The following is a 16526-nucleotide window of genomic DNA, read 5'->3' as shown; positions in this document are numbered from 1 at the left end:
AAACTAATGTTGATCAAACTCCTGTTGTCTCCCGCAGTCGCTGTTTCTGAGCTCTGGTTATTTCTGAGATGGTGTGCAAAAGACTCCATCAGATGACAGTTACAGAATATGTAACTGCAGGGGAATGGCTTCATTTTTTTTGCTGCTTTAACCTAAAATAATACCTAAATGGATAGAACCTCTGTTTAAAATCTCCCAGAGCAATTACACTGATGTCTCTGGTTGGCCTCAATGTGTCCTGCAAATTCAGGACTACTGGGTGCTGTAATTTCATGTCCAGGTATCTATAGCCATGTAATTTAACAGCAGTGATTCTGAGCCATTTGCAAGGACTGAACAAGAGGTTCTGTGGATTAGGATGGTTAACAAGGTCACTATGACCAAGTTAACATTGAATGTGCAGGAAAGTAGTCAGCTTGATAGAGCAGCAATTTTAGGTGATCAGGCAGTAATAAGGAGGTCTTAAACCATTGCAGTCATATAGTATGCAGTACTTGAAATAAAATAAAATGGAGTCACAAATGCAGGATGAGTAGGTTCTTCATGGCCAGGTCTCTAGTTGCAAGCAGGAAAGAATCTGGAATTATATTGTTAATCTTGTATTCCTTGAACCAATTCTACTGGATTTTTTTCCCCAAATTAGATTTTTAGCATTCAATTTGTTATACTTAAATCAGCAGTTAGGCTTATACGATTTTTATGTCCTTCTGCTCTCCTCCCTGCTCCCCCTGCTGCAGGATATCGGCAGAATCATTCCAGGACCAGTCCCAGTGACATGCCAAACCCCCAGGCAGAATGGCTGGGACACTGCTTTGGCCTAAGGGCTGGCTCAGGAAGCTGCAGGCAGTTTGGGTGCAGCCAACATCCCTACCTGGCATAACTTGGTTCAAAGGGTAGAGGCCACAAATGGCTTTTCCTTGCTCTCTGAGAAATACATGACAATCTTTCACTCGGGCTCACCTTATGTTCTTATTGAATTGCTGCATGAACAAATACAAATCAAAGCTGACGAGGTGGACTCTTTCTTTTCAAAACTTTGAAAATCATAATGCATCATCCCTGTAATGGTACAGCACTCCTTAAAATTGCTCAGCAGTTCATACTTGCATACCTACATGCATAAAGGATTTCGAGTCTCCTCAGTGACAGGTCTGCCACCCTCTGAACTGAAGGGGAGGGAGGAGGAAGAGGGGGAGACACAGGATGGGACGATGATGATGACATGGGGATATAGACATTAAAGTAAGAAAATGGTTATTTGTTTGACAAGCAAAGGTTAGCTCTGAAATTGACTGACATATAGCCTGAAAGTTCTTACTACATGACTTAGAGTCTTCAGTGGAGTTCTTGTGACAGGCAGTGTACAAATATATGAGATGGATTTATAGTTCATTTACAGTTTTGAAAGCAATGTCGGCTAGAACAGGAGACAAACAATGTGTCTTTTATGCAATTTAAGACATTTGGCTAGTTATTCCAGTTTTGTTAGTTATACCAATTTGAATGAGCTGAGGATCCAGCCTGTGGATTTGAAAGAACTACATGACTGAGCTTTCATTTGCTGTAAGCAGCTTTTAACAGAAAACTGTTACTCTTCAGAAATACTTAAAAAGGCAATAAAGAAAAAGCTGAAATTAGATAAATTCCAGCTTCTTCCCATTTGTCACTTTAAACCAGGGAGAATAAAAGCACATAACATGCCTGAGTTCATTCCCTGTTGATTGTTAAGTTTCAGCTTTGAAGCCAATTTTTATAACTCAGTAATAAACTTCTGAAAATATGATGATGGTGTGGGAATTGCCAACTCGGGCTCAGCTGAAGCTGTTGGCATTTGTCACTGGAACACGTGCAGTGCAAGTGGCCAGCTGATGGCAACGGTGGAGCACTGTTCTGTGCCCTTTAGTGGCATAACAAAATCAGGAGGGGATCCAGTTCTTCGTGAACTCTGCACCCATGAGTTCTGTGGCACGCACTTTGCTCAAAGCCTTATTGCCTTGCCAGAGAACTGGAAGCCTTGCTGTTTCCATGTCATGTGCAGGGCAGTCTCTTGTGCGTGTACTCTTGCATAGAAATTGTGGTGCTGCCTGTGGATTATGTTAAATCTTTCACCCTCTGCCTGTCTAAACTTCTAAGCATTCCAGTTGCAGACCATCCATGTAAATAATTTATGAAAAGCATTGCACAGATTTGAAGTCTTACCCTCTTGGCATCTGCATTTTTGTGTCTGAATGTTACTTGTGTATTACATGGCTGTGATAAATTAGCTTTTTAGTGAATTGGTTATGGTGGAATTTTAGGAGAAAGCAGAAGTAGCTGTTACGGAAATATGCAAAACTTTGCTGGTAACAAACTAGAAAAAAAAAGACTAATTAGTGTAATTACTGTCATTATAATTCTAATTTAACTGCATAGACTTGTACTGCAGCAACATCAGAGCTGTCACATTTGCAAACTGCATAATTATACGTATTAAGATCTGTCTGCATCTAATATATAAAATGGGCTGTTACCTTAAACTGCTGCAAAAAGAAGTCAAAATGTCATTAAAGGGCTGACTTTATCGCCTTGATTTTTCCTGATTGCCAGTAAAAGTGAAAGAAAAAAAACTTGCCTAAATAAATGTCTCATTAAAATATACTTGATCAAATTCATAAATAGATGGTGAGCCGAAAATAACCAATCTGAGCGTGCATGTATGTGTGCATTCATGTCTGCATTTATAAATGCTCCTGCCTTGTAGTTAATGGTAGTACGGATCCTCCTTTGAGTGTCAGAGATCCTGTACCACACACAGTTTTGTAGTAAGAGTCCTGATCTGGAGAGAGCAGCTTTTTCCAGACAGGATGATCTGATTACAACCTTGCTGATAATGTGTGAAATTGTTTTGGGGAGGCCATAGCATATAGAATAATGTCAACTATGAAATCTTAAGTGACTGTAAATGTGTGGCATGCTAAATTAAACTTCTAGAGGTTTCTCAGTTACGTAGAGCATTTTGAGCTTACACAGACCTGGAGGGAGAGGTGGGTGTTGTCAGTGCTTGGGAAGATGGGATATAACTTGAAATAAGTTTGATTCATTGGGAAAATGCCTCCAAATCAGTAAGATGACATTTAATAAAGACAAGAAGAAAGGAAGAAGCAAATACACAGTTTCTAATAAGGAGTAATTAGTGGGGAAGTAGAGGATGTGGTATTACAAACTGAACAAGTCAAAATGGGATTCAGCTGCAGAAAGACAAATGGCATTTTTGGGTGTTTGACCCCCATCACATGTGAAGCACAGGAGGTGACTATTCCTGATCCAGCTGAACTAACAGCTGAAGACCTAAATCTTTTATGCACTGAACTACACAGTGCTTTCAATATCTACAGATGATGCAAGTGCCTATTTTATCCAGCACAGTTCCTGCACAAGAGTTATGCCTTGATCTTCTGGGGCTTCTCTCAAAACGAGTTCCAGTGTGGTCTGAGGTTATGTGTGTGTGGTTTATGTTTGGGGTTTGTTTGGGTTTTCTTTAAACTTATACATCAGTAAAGTCTGCTTCATAAACCAGTGTTGTGTTGTTCATTTAGTATCTGTGCTAAGGAACCTTCATTCAACACTTTGCATGCCCAGTACTGATGCAAGCGAAAGAAACTTTACACAGCAAATCACATGGATCATGGATGTTTTCATGTTTAAGATTCCTTCCATGTGTAAGTTCCAGAATTGCCTGAAACTGGTGGAAGAGTCAAAAAGAGGGCTCAAGGGATGCCAGGAGGAATGCTGAAATTTCTCTTTGATTTCATTATTCAAAGAACAAACCCCCAGGTCTGCTCCAGCAAGAAGTAAATGTTTTCTCAGCAATTGGCAGTATGCTTCAAGCTGTCAGGCTTTCTTCCGTTCATAAATGAATGAATCTTTGCAAATCTGCATGTTCCTGCATCATGTACTCTCTGCCCATAATCTCCTAAACCCGCTGGTATTGAAGAGTCATCTCATCATCTTGGATAAGCCAGTATTTCGTATAACCTGAGCTGAATAACTGAACCACCTACGCAAGACAGCATTGCAAACCATCAGCATGCAGAAACTGTGATTCACTGCCTCTAATGATCAGGATATTAAGTATAATGATAATTTTAAATAACACATTTTGATATTGCCAAGCTTTTTTAGTTTTACAAAGTTCAGAAACTTAAAAATAAAATCTGAGACTCACTAATATTGTGACTCCATTAGAAGAAACCTACAGGCTTTTAATTCCAAACTAAACAATTCAAAGCTTGTCAGAGTTTTGGGAATTAGTACTGCTGTTACTATTAGTGTAGTAATATATTTTAGTTGTGTGTCTAATGTGCAGTTCTCAGATAAGTGCATGTTTAGGTGAAGTGAGAAGTTGAAAAGTCACTAAGTTCTACCTCAATAGCTCCTGTAAAGGGCAAGATTAGTTTCTTTCTCAGGCAGCATTTCATTCTTCTAATTTCAATCTTCAGTGCTGTATGTTTCAAAATTGGGCTTGTATTTATCACCAAAGTGTGGGGCAGTGATGGCAACAGTTGTTTGTTTTGCTTGTCCAGAGATTCCTGTGGAATGAACCTGACTAGCTAATAACACAGACATAACTCGCCCCAGGACCTCAACCCAAAATCCTCCTGAGCTTTGAAGCTAAGAGACCTGAACCCAAAGTTACAACCCTCGTAAGGATGAACAGAGAACTTTAATAGGAAGAGATATGAGTTTTGACATGACCCACATCAAATTTTGATTGGGAATTCTTTAACGTGGTTTCATTTCCTGAGACCATGACATGTTGCACACCCTTTTTGAGCCCCCAACCCTCTTTCAACAGACTGAGAAAGTACATCCTGTGAGACTTCCTTGCTTAATATGTATTTATGCTTCTGGAGCACTCTTGACAGTTTTTCTTCCCCTTTCTACATAAAAAATGAGTTGCTTTTGTAGTGCTCAGCATTGTGTTATGAATATTAATCCAGAGGGTTTATTTTTGTTATTCTAAATCTGCCTGTATCCTTTGTAAAAAGAAAAATGGGACATAATTAATCTCTCTGTTAATCTTGATATTTGCATGGAACAAGTGAAACAAGCTCTTCAAACCACTTGCTCAACTCTTAAGAAGTATTTACACTGCAGTTCAGATGGAAACTCGAGGGCTTTTTATTTATTTATTTGCATCATCTAACATTCAATACACACAGTGGGAGGCAAATGTTTGAATTCCCAGTGAGTTTTAGCTGGTTCACTATAGTGGTCGGAAGAGGATTTCAAAAGTATCTGCAGGAGAGGAGTGGGAAGCTACCAAATTTGAAGAGGCAGCTTATTTAATAAAACATGGAGCTCCTTGTGTACAAGCTTGGGACTAGTGAGTGCTCTGCAGTGCGTGTTTGAGCAGTACTGTGAAGTAGGGGGTTAAGCCTGGCTGTAGGGTGAGCACCAGCTGACAGGGATAAACTGTCCTATGTGCCATACAGAGCAATACAATTAGTAGGTACAGAAACAGTTGTTTTCGAAGCACACCCTCTGTGTTCTAATTTGGGAACCAAAATGGGCTCTGGTGTCTGATTTCCAAAGACTTGTGATGGGGATGAGCTTGGCCCAGCATCTGAAAAAAAACCTGGAGCTATATTGAATCTTTGGAAATGGTAACCCTGCTTTGAAGGTCCTGTTTTCTGAAAGGGGCTTTGAAGGTATTCATTCTCTCTGAGATGAATTCCTGCTATTCATTCTGCCACTCACAGAACAAGATATAATAGCAGTCACTCCTGATTGCTGTCATCTATCAACAGCTCATTACATGCCGGTTAGAATGAGGATACACCGTTTGTGAAGATTATTACTGTGTGGAGCTTGAAAAGAAAAAGCCAGCAACTTTATATATAAGATACCGAGCTTGTTTCTCTGCAAGACTGGATGTCTGATACTTTGAATGCTTTTCATCAAGTGAAGCTGCTGATATGCTGAACAGATAAACTAGTAGAAAATGGTGCTACTCCAAGGAATCAGTTACCCCAGTTGAGGATTAAGCCTCTTCTGGACCATCTTACCCCATATGGTGCTTTACTATATGTAATGACTCACACCAGTATAAGGTAGCTGTGAAACAGAAGGAAAACAGTGTTTTACTCCCACTTCCCACTAACCAGATGCAAATGATATTCCTAGCATAATTTTTCTTAGAAGCTCGTCTCTTCAGAATGTATCTGCCAAACTGCTGATGTGTCTCCTCTGCTTTTGCCTCAGGAGTTCAGCCAAATAGCCTTTAACTAGGTGGGGAGATGGGAGCTGCCAGTTTCATGTGTCTGGGATTTATTTGCAAAGGAAGTTGGATTCCTCTTGGTTGCTAAAATGACTAGTAACGTGATAGTGTGTGTCAATAGAGAGGATCAGTGGTAGAACAAATAGTTAAGTACTGCACTGTAAGAAGCACTTACTTGGCCGACCGCATTAAGTTTAAAAGGTGAGCCGTAAAGGAACCCGTATGTCTGCCTAGCCCCATTTTTCCACTTGCAGTGTTAAAATCTAAGTAGGCGTAAAGATGACAAGAGGAATCCCCAGATAACAGTCACTTCAGGCACACGTTTTCCATTTACAAATAATTTGCTATCATTTTGCTATTATTTAGGAATGATGTGAGTATAGATTCATAATGTGTATGATGGGGCTGATAACAGCACGGAAAGACTGTAAAAAGCAGTATCTAACACCTGCATAATCAATCTGTGTATCTCAAAGAATGAGATCACTACTACTATTACTGTTTCAGAGGTGGGGAAACAGGAGGGAAAAGAAGAGAATTACTAGGTCTGACTCAAGATGCTTTCTTTTGCAATTGGTCAAGAAGCATCCTTTGACTGAAAAAACCCCAAAACTGCAGCTTGGAATGTGAGTCTTTTTAAAGTATAGTGATGCTAAAATACATTGGGGTTGATGCTGATCTCTCCTGGGGACCTTCTGCTATATCCTTATCAACTGAAACAGTTCACGCAGCTTTTTTACATAGCAAGGTATGTGCTGGTTTGGCTCATCTGCTTGTAGTTGTTGCATACGCTGCCTCTGTTTGCTCAAAAGGGTTTTCTGTGTTAATAATGTATAACCAGAATTCTAATAAACATCATGTGGAGTGTTGGCTGTGTGTAAATTTTACCACAGTTTATCTTTGTGTAAAATGGTTATAGGAGTGTTCCTCTGTGTAACTTACAACCTAAGCAGTGTTTTTAATATGGTTTTAATCCTTTAAACAACTCTGTAGATTGAGGAACATGCAAAATAATAATACACAGGCTGGAACAGACACCTTAGTTGGGAGTATAATTTCTCCCAAATCTCTGAAGAGTAACTGAGTTAATAACTAGTTAACTACTTGCTAATGTCTGATATTCTCAATTAGACAAGTAAATTGTAATTAACACATATGGCCTACAGATACTTGTGGGGGGGGACAGAATATCTCATTTTCCTTCCTCTTTTCCCAAGTATGGATAGATTAAAATGTCCTATTTTGTGGGAATTACATTTTAATGAACTCTAATATGCACAGATCCATTTAACAAAGGCTTTTTTATCAGTTCTTTTAATTACGAGGATCAGCTTGAAGCAAAAGGACTTTAAAAGCTTTGCATTTCAGGGAGAGAAAAAGAAAAAAAGACATTGGGGGAATCCCCACAGCTATGATTGGAAATAAAAACCTTCGGAAAATGTTGGGAGGGTTTTTTCCTCCTGTTAATTGTATGGAACCATTGCGTTCTCAGTTTCTATCTTTTAGGTCAAACCTTCACAAACATCAGCTCATCAACATCGTTCCGAGGTTGGAGAAATATTTAAAGCAGAAATTGGGGTGGGATGTAGACTTAGTGACAAGGCTCGTCTTGAAATCTACTCTTATCCCTGATGTTTTCATGGAAGAGGGTTGACACCCAATAATTCAGTAAAACAAGTGATGAAGAAAACCATAAAGCACGGCTATGAATATGGCACTCTGTCTATTGCATCACTTTCTATAATGTTCTGCTTGCTCTTGCTGGTAATAGCTAGTGCTAGAGAGTATGACATTGAAATGTGGTGTACCTCTGCAATACCGTCCGTTTACCTGTCCCAGCTACATGCAGGGTTGTTGGTTAGTGCTGTTGGTTATTGCTACCATGGCGATGACTTCTGCTTTTTTGCTTTTGGGTTTTCAGTGCAAGAGGCTGTCTGTTGGGATTGTTATTTTCATTTAGAAAAGCACATCTAAAGGATTTCTGCAGCCTGGCTGATTTTTATAAGAAGGAGTGTGGAAGATAAGGCTGGTGAAGGAGCATCTTTGAGGCAGGTTGGCCTTTTATGGCAAATGTGAGCATTCAGAGAGTTAAAGTCTGTCTCTTTATACAGATAAAAAGAAATAGTTACATTAGTTTTTTAGAATTAGAAGGAATAGTTTCATTAACAACAGTGTCATGTCTGCTGCGCTGTGCATCTAAGGCAGAAGTTGCTTCTTCCCCGGTATACAGTGGTACGAGACAAGCATGAGAAGCTGGATTAGGAGAGAGAAGTATCGTTCCCCTGGTGTTGCATCATTTGAATGTGGCAAAGTACAGCATCATCATATAGAAAAGTTCTGATGCCTTTGAAGACAGGGTGGAAAATAAAAGACTTTGAACCAGTGTCATGGCTCACAGAAACAGTCTAGTGAGGCAGGTTGTTCACTGTCTGCAGGATGAGTTCACGTCCCTGATTTGTTGACCTGATGCTTTTCTTAGCTCCTGGCATAAGTAGTGTTCACATTTGCAAGGGGATCCTCACCCATGTCTGGGCATGGTCCAGTTCCTGCTTTTAGAAATCTCAGTGGTGAGGACAGGCTACGTGTTTCTGGATCCTTTGACTCTTAGTAGGTCAGTGTGGGGAGGTGTCTAGATATCCTAGTGGTGCTCTTAACTTCCTGTTGTCTTGTACATCCTGTTGTTTCCTTCTTTGTCCAGATCCTGAAAGGTGCTAACTCCAGTTGAAATTCACTACTGCATGTCTGCATGCCTTTGAGGTGTGTACCTCTTCTCCCATGTCACCTCTGGCTCCTTCCTGCTGAGGCAGAATCTTGCATTCACCTGCCATGGGTACCTTTGCTTCAGCTGCTTTGCTCGGCTGGCAGGGCCCTTCTGAGAAGCATGGCAATACATTTGGGTTCTAGCTAAACATCTGCCTGCTTTGCAGATGCAATATTCAGTTTATTCATGTTTTAAGACAGCCCCATAACAGGGACTGTAGTGGTAGGACAAGGGATAATGTGTTTAAAATTAGACAGGGGAAGTTCAGGTTGGATATAAGGAAGTTCTTCCCTGTGGGGGTGCTGAGGCACTGGCACAGGTTGCCCAGAGAAATGATAAATGCTTCATCCCTGGCAGTGTTGAAGGCCAGGCTGGACAGAGCCTTGGCCGACATGGTCTAGTCTGAGGTGTCCTTGCCCATGGCAAGGGGTTGGAACTGGATGGTCTTAAGGTCCTTTCCAACCCAAACCATTCTACGATTCTATAACCCAACTGGATAGGGTTACCCTGATGCAACTGAATCCTGAATTAGGCAAAGTATTGATCACTACACGCTCATAGGCTGTAATATCTTTTGAGGTTCTCTTCCTGTGCCGGTACTAACACAAGTGTTTGTAATGTCACCTGTTGCCAGCAGGTGTCCCCTCAAGCTCACCAATATTCTGTGTTTTCCGAAGAGATGCTACATGTGGGCTATCAATGGCAAGAAGTTATTTTTTTATAACATTGGGTAAAAATTCAGAGATTCCTCCTTGTTTCTCTGAGCCTCTAGTGTACAGAACAACACTGTATAAACCAGTGAGGTACATCAGAGATGCCTCATGTGAATGTCCCAAATTTTGAGGAGGGTCATTCCACCTATAGGGAAGAGATTATGAAGCAACTAGAATGTATTGTGGGGTCCTGATTTATTTCTTCATTTCCTTTTTTCCACAAACCTAAAACAATGATCAAACCCCAGATTCATGTTTGTGGAGGGAGATCCTCTTTGACCAGCTCTCTCTCTGTATTGTACTCTCTTATATGCAGCATGTGGCAGATGAATAAAACCTGGATTTGAAGGGGAGGGTAAAAGGCTGCAAAAACTGCCTTGTGAGAGTTTCCAATTTTAAAACTAAATGTTTCTGTAGCTCATACTGTGCTAATGTCTGTGAACCAGATTACCAGTCTTTAACATTTTTGCTGTGTGGGAGGTTGCTTAGATGGTGTGGATATTTTTGCATGTTACCATTTAGTAAGTACTGCTACTATACTGGTCTCAGACATCTAGGAGATTCAGTGATGTGATGGAGGCACTCCTGGGCCTGCCTCCACTGTATGTGATTGTGGAAAAAGACTTGGAAGTTGAGTCCGTCTTCCTTCTTTATCATAATGCATCAACTTGTCTGTGGTGCTGCAGAACCTCAAGGGCAGTAGGTGCCTCAGACAATGTTTTGATTCATGCAGGTTAATGAATGACACAAGACAAGTTTGAAACTAGTCTGTCAGAGCAGATGACTGACAGACCTGTGAGGAGCAGTCTCTTCATTTCCTGGAAGGATGTGTGCGATAACGTGCTGAACAGCTTCTGGTTCTGATGTGTAGGGGATTGACAGCTGGACTTGCAGATTTAGTGGATTTGATTTCTTGTTTGTACTGGATGTTAGTCTGAGCAGAGTCAGGTTGTGAGTGCTTCATTACATCAGCGTAAAAATTCTTCATGTATGTTATAATGTACACTATCTTCACACACAAAGACTTTAAGATCTTCAGGGCTTAGATGCCATTTGGATCTTGCTCTCATCAGCATAATAAGTCTCATTTTAGAAAAAGAAAAATGTCACTGAAAAGAGAACCTTGTTTCAAATGTAGGTTGTTGATTTTTGGTCCCTTCTCTGTAGCGATAGTAAGCTGCTCTGGGTTAATGGGATCTTTGGTAGATTGGATATAGGTAGGTTTATGTTTGGTCCACATGGATCATCCTGAATAGAGTCTGCAGAGCAAATCTGTCCTGAATCACCCGCCAAAGGTCTACAGAGAGTCTGTCTGGTTTTACTTTTGCACTGGTTTGCCTCATCTTCCAGAGGTTCTTTGTACTCACTGCTTACACCTCGTGGAGCCCGTGGCATTTAGTGTGTTATTGAGAAGTACAGATAGTTACAACTCTCAGAAATACCCACAAACAAATGCCTACTATGGCAGAAGTAAGAAACTGTCTCAGAATCTCTCTCCCGTGTGATGTTCTCTCCTCCTGCGCCTCCCCCTCCGGCTACCCTTTTGGAGTTACCTTTCAGAAAACAGTGAGAGCCATTTCCCATAACGTTGCACTCTGTATTGGTATCTTTATGCCATTCTGTGCTTCCAGATTTGTAAATAAATGCCTCGTTGTCAAGGCGACGGGCATTTTATGATAGTCAGTTGAATAAATAAATATGCTGGGAAATTAAACCTCTGAAGTTTGCCAGTCGTGGTTAGTATTCCTACTCTGTGTTGCTGCTAACATGGAGGACATCTGCAAACTGTTTCTGTTGTTCTTGTACTTCAAACAGAAGCCCATGGATAAATCTTACCTTGAACAAAATGCAGTGTTGGCATCACATAGCAGAGCCACAGCAGAGGCTTTGGAAGTGACACTGCAGAGGTCCGTACCAGCACCAAGTGTTTTAGGGAAAGAATTCAGACATCTGTATTGAAATGGGATCAGATTATTTGGTATTTAGGGTTGTTCTTCAGTTTGTCAGGTGTGAGCTTTCTGAATGTGCTTAAACATTTGGCTTGTGGGTCATCACCTACCTGCTGATTATCCTCATTGCATCTTCTGGGTCAAACTGCACTTGGGGCAGTTTATCAATTTCCAGTTATATTCCTTCCTGGAGTGAAGGTGTCTTTATGTTAATTTATTATTGTAACTGCGGATAAAGAGCAGCAGCGTTTGAGGACAGACCCAGTTGAAGAAACACCTCACAAACAGTTCCTCAAGATTTCTTTCACTATATTTTATTCCTGTTGAGTTTGTACACACCAAAGAGAGAGCGAGCCTCATCTTACTATTATGTTTTTGTGCATTTGCCTAGTTAGGGGTTATCTTTCTTCCTGGATGTGTGTTTATGATTTCCAGTGTTTTTAGACTGCCCTACATTACAAACAGTGGGCTCATCCATCTGACGAGAGTCATTATTGGACTTGTAATGAATTCCTACCCAGATGGGCTCCATTTCCTCTCTTGCACCCAGAAACTGATGGAAACTTCCCCCACTGTTAGTAGCATAATGTGCAGAAAGAAAAAATGAAAAACATATGATGAGTTGTTAGCCTTGTGACAATTTGTGCCCATTCTGTCACCAGAGCAATCTGGTCAGCTATTCGTGGTGTATTAACAGTTGGTGTTTTGATATCTAATTTGTTAATTTATTTTTTTTTTGTTTAAATCTTGACTGCAGAAAATAGAAGAAAGACTTATCATAAATAATGTGTTGAAAGTTCAAAAAAGTTCAGCTTAACTACAAAGTTAATTTCTTTATAAAACAAAAATCACAGCCCCCATGTTAATGCACTACTGTGTAAGCTCACTGCGTGCTGGAGACGCCCAGAAAACCCGTGTTTTCTACTGCATTCATAACATGGAAAAAAAGATGCCTGGAACTTTGAGGCTTTGGAGCTTTCTGCTAAATCAGCTGCTTACATATTTTCTTCCTTCTCTTCACACCATGTCAGATCCCACTGAACTACACTCTGAGAAGTGCTTCCTACCATGAAGAGGTTACAGTCTAAATGGGCAAAACAGAACAAAATGAGGCACACAATGTCTTGCACAGAGCAGTGACAGAGGCAGAACTAACCAAGTTGGAGCCCATTGCTCAAGCACCTAAAACCTGCTCTTTCTCATTCATCTCTATTTTAATGCTACTCTAAAGCATCGCCATGATGAATATTGTACTTCTGCTTCTTGTCTCATCTGCTATTCAAATTGTATGTGCTTTGGAATAGTGGTTTATCCTTTGCTTTTTTTTTTCTCTTTTGCTGAGCATAACGTAGGGGAAAATTGTCCATGAGACATGTGAACAAAGGTTTGTTTGGGACACTGAAGAATAATTTTGGTACGTTTATGATGATCATTGCTTACTAACACCCAATTTACATGTGTACACAAAGTAAGGAAGAGAATTGTGCAGTTTTCCACTTTACCTCCCACTCAGTTACTCAGAGTGCCACATGTTGCACAGTTTAGCAGAGGACTTTAAAGGTCAGTGCTCTGCAGGTTTTGGCGACATTTGTGGATCTCTCTTGGGGTGGTAAGTCAGGCAGCTCCCTGTGGAGCACTGGGCTGGAAGTAGAGGGAATGTAATTTTGGGGACAGCTCTTGTATAGGTTTGAACTGATCTGGCTCAGCAAAGATAAACAATTCAGTTTGCTTGAAACGATGAAATAGAAATAGCACATTAGTGCAGAGGTCTCCAGCTTGACAGGAAAAGCTGAAGCATAATAAGGTATTGTGTAAATGAGTTTTCCTTGATTTGAAATAATTACAATCTCTATTGTTGCACGTTGGGGCTGTCAGCACTCAAGCCTTCTTTTCCAGGAGCGCTGTGCCGTATGACTTAACCTTTCTCTTTCCACTCATTTCAAGTGGTATAGAAAGTTAACCCCTAATAAAACTAAGTTAGGCTGAAGTGTACCTGAACTGGGCTGAAGTAAGGACATCTTCTCAGTGGTAAGCCCAGGAAATTAATGAACAGACTGAGGTAAAACACTACATAAATAAAAAAGGTAATTTGACAAATGATGCTTTAATATGATGTTCATGAAATAATTGGGAGTGAAAAGCAAATTAATAAAATCAAAATTCATTTATTCTGCCAAGTGGAACAGGGGAAAGGGCTAAATGGGGCAGAATAGGCCTACAGGGATGCTGGAGACGGGCTCTTCATCAGGGACTGTAGCGATAGGACAAGGGGTGATGGGTTCAAACTGAAACAGGGGAAGTTCAGGTTGCATATAAGGAAGAAGTTCTTCCCTGTGAGTGTGCTGAGGTGCTGGCACAGGGTGCCCAGAGAAGTGATAAATGCTCCATCCCTGGCAGTGTTCAAGGCCAGGTTGGACAGAGCCTTGGGCAACATGGTCTAGTGTGAGGCGTCCTTGCCCATGGCAGGGCTTTGGAACTGGATGATCTTAAGGTCCTTTCCAACCCAAACCATTCTATGATTCTGTGCTAAAGCACTCACAACAAATAGCAGAACCAGCCCTCACAAAGAGCACTACAGAAAACAATAACTCCTGTTTACTGATTTCAGCCATGCTGATGGAGAAGGATTTTGAATTAAAAAGACCCCACCTTAATTTATTCAGAAGAATGTGTGGTGTGAAATTAAATATCAGAGGACTGTTAAAAGTATTCTGGAAGAAATAAGAAGCTCAAGATAGCTGCTGTCTTACTGTATTTACACACAGTTACAGAAGCAGCACATGTATAATCAGGTTGGAGAACTGTATATGCATGCACTGCTGTGGCATCAGCTTACGGTGTAGTTGCTCCTGTTGCAGCAGGATTAATGCAGTGAACAGGCTATTTATTTTGGAGTTCTTTGGGACTGGGGGGTGTGTGTGTATTTGTATATACATATATAGCTCTAAATATACTGTGTTGGTTCAGCAATCCAGCTGTGGTAGCACTGCATACAGGCTAATGGATCTGGTAAACTGCTTTGGGGATCTTGGGTGATTGATATAGAAGGAATTTTGGTATTGTATGGCAGTGAGCATGCCCTGGTGGACACAGAACTGATGAATAGACAGGCATCGGTCTGGAATAAGGGAAGTCAGAGCTCTGCTCCTGTTTATGCAACTTATCTCGTGGGGGTTTGTGTGTTTTCTGTTGTTGTTTGTGTTTTGCTAAGATTCTGTTGGCTTGGACAGAGCACTGCGCTAAAGGATCTATATCACTAGTTTGGCAAACTGGCACAGGGGCTCAAGCTTTCTTCTATCTGTCTGTGCTGACGCTGTATTGCCTCTGATCTTACTCCAAATCAGTGCAAGTATTCATTTTTTGGTAGTTAATCAGACACTGCCTATTCACAGGTTAATCTTTCTTAACCTTTAAAAGAATAGATGAGCAGCCTGATAGGAGAGGACAGGGAATTAAAAACACCTCAGTAATGTTTTGTTGGCTCTTCCCCCATTAGTCACCCAAAAGCAAGTATCAACAGCTTGTTGCAAATATTCAGGGGTTCAGGCATGATCTCTGTCTTTCCATCAAGACATGCACAGTATGCCAAGGGCAAAGACTGAATGTAACACTTCACTGCAGATTGCTGTCGTGCAATGTTCCAGAGAGATTTGCAGATATAGCACTAATAAAAGAAGTTCCACAAGCCTATGGCTTCATGTGATCAGGGAAGGAAAAGAAATGGCAATTGAGCACATTTTTCTGTCAATTAGTTGAGGCAATGTACTGCATAAATAACCAGTTTTGGCCTTTTCTCTGCCCTTTGTTATTAGCAATGTGCTGCTATGAAGGATGGAGAGGAAAAGACAAGGACAGTTTAAATGAATAGCAGGAGATGGAGCATTTGCATTGAGAGGAGGTCATTTGCCACAGGGTGTGCAGAATGAGTGGTGTTAAGCGCGATTGTTTTCCTGACTACACACACCCGTGTTGCAGACTGTAGTGTAGTGCTGAGAAATCCAAGTGAGAGGGGAGCCAGTCCACTTTGGTAGGGAATTCTATTCTGCTTACCCCTGCAGAGCTCAGTGGTGGTGCTGTGTAAGAGACAGCAAGCTTTGGATGGATGGCAGGAGGCAGCATAGGGCTGCTAGCAATTGAACTGCCTTTTCTGTTTCTTTTTCCTATTCCTCTCATTTCCCCGGTTGGAATCTTACTTGTTTCCAGTGCTGAATCTTACTGTGTCAGGGTATACGTCTCTTGTAAGAAGTGTTGCTGCTTTATACGTTTCATTCCTCTCTCACCTCTAGGTATTTTTCAGTTTACTACTTCTTTCTAAGAGTAGTGTGTGAGGTTAAATAGGATTTCCTCCTTGCTTGTATGAGCAAAGTCTTGTATGCTTTCTGTAAAGATGCAACAAGGAAACAGAATACACCTAGGAGAGGAAAGAGTGCATTCACTTAAAATCATTTCTTGTTGTGCTTGAACTCAAGAGCATAGGTTTGTGGTTTAACTCAATGGAACTTCCACTGGTGGTTGTACATGGAAGTGGAGGTAGAAGATCTTAACAGGATTCCTTCTAAAATAAATGAGCAAATCTGGTTCCTCTGGCTTTGCTGAGCATGTGTCAGCTGGAGCTATGGCCAGGATCTTTCCAAGCTTTCATCTAAGGTAATTTAGTAGCTTGTTCTAGAGCATGTGATGTCTGCAATGAGACAGGGTTCAACATTTGTGTAGCCAGTAGTTCATACACTTCCAGGATTAATTGTTGAAAGGGGAAAAGGAGGAAAAGGCAAGAAACAAAAGCAGAATTTACAGGAGCAGTTTACAATAAGGTATTAAATTCAGTGCTAATGTCAATACAAACC

Source organism: Strigops habroptila, chromosome 21 (assembly GCF_004027225.2).
Source record: "Strigops habroptila isolate Jane chromosome 21, bStrHab1.2.pri, whole genome shotgun sequence".
Taxonomy (NCBI): domain Eukaryota; kingdom Metazoa; phylum Chordata; class Aves; order Psittaciformes; family Psittacidae; genus Strigops; species Strigops habroptila.
Note: the sequence above shows the minus strand (reverse complement) of the source record.